Below are 4,885 nucleotides of genomic sequence, written 5' to 3' on the forward strand. Positions count from 1 at the left end.
GTCACACACACACACACACACACACACACACACACCCCAAATAGCCAAGATAAGCTTTCTATATGAGTAACTAACTACTTCTTAATTCAATCTTATTTTTGATTGAGGACTAATTAATGACTTGGTCATTAGTAATAAATGAGCTACTCATTGGATCAAACTTAAGCTTAGTGTCTACTTTATAACTTAAGTGAGCTACTTACTACGTGAAACTTTCAAATGATCATTAAACCTAAGGTGCAAACTTTCAATTATAAAAGTTTTACATTGCACCTTCTTTCTTTTACCCCATCCTTGTACAATATAGCATGTACACTTGTCCACAACATTATCCTAGTATCAAAATTTTCGTTGCTGCTGCAATGGTCATTTTGGTTATAAACTCCCCTCTTGAAACATTGGAAGTGACCCCAATTGCATGCTCCAACATGACATGCAAAATGACAAATACATTGAATAGAACCCAACCACGACACAAAGAGAAGCTCGAACTGGCCAAGTAGAGGCTACAAATAGCTTGTTGGCCATGAAAACCTGCAAGAGAACTTCTTCTTCACCAAGAAACTGTCTCTCAAAGCACACGAGAGAAGAAGGCACACAAGAGATCCATCAACTAATGTCATCATCAATCTCACTCTCTTCCTCACTCTCCATGAGAATAGGAAATGAAGCACAAGAGAGAAAAAAACAAGAACAAGAAATGAGAGTTGTGCCAAATGAGGAGAGAGAGGGAAATGAAGCATGACATGGGAAGATAAAGGAAAAGAGAGGTTGTAACCACCTCAACCTCCCACATCCCCAAATCACCCAACTTACATTTTAAATTGTGATCCTTTGGACCCACATTGTTACATTGCTTCATAAATGAAATTTGACAAAATGGTACAAAAGCAAAGTGCCATTTCTACCAAAGATGTTTCCATGTTGAGCACATTTGTGTGCCTTTATTTGCACATATTTCTTGGTCGTCTTTCCTCCCACACTTAAGAGTGAAGCGTCCCCATGAACAAATTGGAGAAGAACAATGATTAGCACTTGAAAAACCTTCATCTTCATGTTCAGTCTTTGATCTTTGTTTTCCTGATTGCCTTTTGTTTTCCTTGAAGGGGAAAGAAATGGAACACACATCACATAGAAAGAAACTACACAACTACATCATATAGCCTAGGTCATGAGCACACGAAATAAAACCACAAGTAGAATCCAAAAGATAGGGCTCTTCAACAAACTAAACACAAGAACAACGTCACACTTGGCATAGATAGGAAAACAACCAAGCAATGAAGCTCACTAAAAGAAATCCAAGAAGGCTATAAAAATAAAGCACACCCTCACAAAAAATATAGCATTCACATACTCCACCCAGTTCATTTGAAAAGGAAAAGAAAGATGAGTTTCATTATGCAAGAAAACGAAAGATTGATAAAAATGAAAATAATAGAAATTCCTATGTGCAATGGAGGATGATCTTGGTGTAAGAAGGGTTGAATTGAGGGTAAGAGGAAAATATGCTTATGAACCATTGATAATCTATTTGCAGAAAAGATTAAAGATTAAGGTTTCTTGTATTGATTTTTAAGGCATTTTGATTGGCCATGTCACAATAAGGGAGAAGAAGACGACATCGATTCATTGATGCCATGTGGAGGGTGGACGAGGGGTTGGAGCCATGACAGATAAGTTGATGGAGAGACATTGGAGGATGAGATGAAAGTAGGTCAGTTTGGCCACTGTTAGGTGGTCATGCTAGTGGAAATAGAAGTAGGTGGAGGAATTGGAGGGGAAGGCCAATGTGTCGATGAGCTATTGAGTCATGGAGGATTGAAAGAGGGCCTCGAGACGTGTGGTAGAGAGCCGCTATCACAGGATCAAAAATTTTGTGCAAAGGGTAGCATTGTCGTTTGGAGGCCCGTAGTTCCATGAGGCAAGCATGGAGGTGGAGAGATAGATGGGCTGCATGTGGCATCATGGGAGGAGGCGGAAGTGGATAGGAGGGGGAGGCATGAAGACTGTGAGGGATGGAGGGAAGCTTGAAGAAAGAGATGCTTGTAGGGAGGGCAAGATGCTAACAGAAAAGCGAGGGCAATATGAGGTATTAATTGGCATTGACCATGGTAGCCATGGATTTTGGAAGGTGGAATGATGGGGAATGTCGGGGACACTAGTGAAAAAGAGAGGGTGCCATCTTCCTTGCCCTTCCTACAGTAGTCGATGGAAGGACATCTTCTCTTTCTTTCTTCCAAGAAATTAGCATGCACTGTTCAAGAGAAAATTTATGAAACCTTTAATGGATAAACCTAAAAAAACCTTGTTTCTCACAAGCTCCATAGCCACCTCTTCTCGGCCAGTGCACCAAAATTAATAACACTCTACCGTGGCACAAAGAGAACTCCTCCTTCACCAAGAAACCATCTCTCAAAACACACAAGAGAGAAGAAGGCACACAAGAGATCCATCAACTAATGCCATCCTCACTCTCACTCTCTTCCTCACTCTCCATAAGAATAGGAAATGAAGCACAAAAGAGAAAGAAACAAGAACAAGAAATGAGAGTTGTGCTAAATGAGGAGAGAGGGAAATGAAGAGTGACATGAGAAGATAAAGGAAGAGAGAGGTTGTAACCACCTCAATTTCCCACCTCCCCAAATCACTTGACAAGCCTCTTCTTTTTCCTTTCTTGATATATAAAATTGAATTTGCATACATGGATTAAGGTTTTGGAGACCCTTCAATTTTGACAATAGGACAAAAGGTGTTTGACCATCCCTTTTCCTGTTACATTTTAAATTGTGATCCTTTGGACCCACATTGTTACATTGCTTCATAAATGAATTTTTACAAAATGATATAAAAGCAAAGTGCCATTTTTACAAAGATGTTTCCATGTTGAGCACATTTCTGTGTCTTTATTTGCACATATTTCTTGGTCTCATCATACATGTTTTCTAGTAATCAAGCATACTTCCATTATTGCATGTATTATCAATGTTCAATTGCTTACACTGTGTTGAGATTGCAAGCTCAACACATGTGGACATTCTAATAGCCACTTGGTTAGATGGGTTTGCACCTGTATACTTAGTAAGTTGGTAGTCATTATGACTCTTATATGGCCACTGACTTATTATATTTGGTTTGTTACACCTATCTATAGTTAGTATAGTTATAGCACTAGTTGAGTGTAGTATAGTCCATTATGCATTGATTGACTTAGTGGACCACTTTTCTTTATGTTGTATCTTATCTATATTTTGTGTACATTGTATTGTATGAGAAAGAAGAAGAAGAAACTATCAAGAAAATATTTTGGCCTCCATCTCTCTTCTTGTGTTTTAAAGCAAGCTTCCTCTTGTGTGTATGGTGTGTGTTTGGCACAATAGCTCAAGTAAGTAGAATTCAAGCAAGCAAGCAGGTAAGAAGCTCTCCCATTCTCTTATTCTTTCCCTTGGATAGTGCATGTAGAGGGACCAAAAGTAGGATAGAGCAAAAATCTTAGATTGCTATGAGATTTGGTGTGCAAGCAAAGCATTGTATATTCTATAGATAAGTCCTTTTGGACTTTTCCACTAGTTTTTAAGCCATCTGAGGCTATTTTGAGCCGTGTTTTAGACCCACAAGGTTGTGGTCATTAGTTTCAAGATATATTGTAATTTCGCTTGTGTTAACTAAAAGTGGGTATACAGATGAGGTAAGAAGCTCCACAAGAATAATTACCCATCATATAAATTCACTATGATAAAATTTATAATTGAAAAAAGCCTATTTGAGTTTGTTTTAGGTGAAGAAAATGAGCCAAAGTTGAGTGACCCTGTGAGTGTAGATAAATTAAAGGCATGGAATGGAATGCAAAAGACAAAAAGATAATGTATTAGCTATCTATAGTCATTGATAATGCAATGCTTGGATATTTCAGAAATGCAAAAAGTTCATATGCAGTATGGATCACATTTGAGAATATATTTTTAATGAATACAAAGGCATGGAGGATTTAGCTTAAGCAAAAGTTGCATACTTTGAAGAAAGCAAAAATTTCTCTCAATGAGTACATTTTGAAGGTGAGAATCATTGTAGTTGCTTTGACAATAATCAAATGCAATGTGTGATGACAATGATTTGGTATCATCTACTTTGGATAATCTAAATAAGGAAAAGACTTGGAAACCGTTTGTTACTTTTGTATATGCGCAAAAGCCATTTTCAGATTTTGATGAGTTGGTCTCCCTCGTGATCACTAAAGATATTAATATGCAAGGTGAATTATAAAAATGTGGTGAATAGTTCAAAGCATTTTACTTCAGCTTAGGAAGGAGATGTGGTAGGTCCTTTTCAAGAGACCATGGTATGGGATGTGTTGTTGATAACTAAGAAAATAGGTTAAATCAACAGTTCAGGTTTTAGGGGAACCGTGGCAAATTTAGAGATAGGGGGAGCTCTAGAGGAAGAGATGGATGGCAAAATATAGGTTTTAGCAATTTTAGTATTATTTGCCATTGTGGCAAAACAGGTCATATTGTAGTCCATTGTTATATTAAGAAGAATGATATTCACGATGGTAAATTGTAGCAACAAAACTATGCATTGTCTTCATGATAGAATGAAGATAAAAATGAGCATATATTTGTTATACATCATATGATGAATGATGTTATAGGAAAAAAGACACATGACGATGTATGATATGTTAATATTAGGTGTCTCTAATCATATGGCCAACCATGTTGAATGGTTTGGAGAGATATGAGATTTACAAAATCGAGATTAAGTGCAAATGAGTGATGATTCATGCCACCCAATTTTACATATTGAAATAGTTTCCTTGTCCTTACATGGTGGTCAGACAAAGAGTCTATTGGATATACTATACATGTGCCATCCAAAAAGGCGA

The sequence above is a fragment of the Lygodium microphyllum genome, chromosome 28 (genome assembly GCF_053477565.2).
Source record: "Lygodium microphyllum isolate KBCC chromosome 28, Lygodium_microphyllum_v1.1.10, whole genome shotgun sequence".
Classification (NCBI taxonomy): domain Eukaryota; kingdom Viridiplantae; phylum Streptophyta; class Polypodiopsida; order Schizaeales; family Lygodiaceae; genus Lygodium; species Lygodium microphyllum.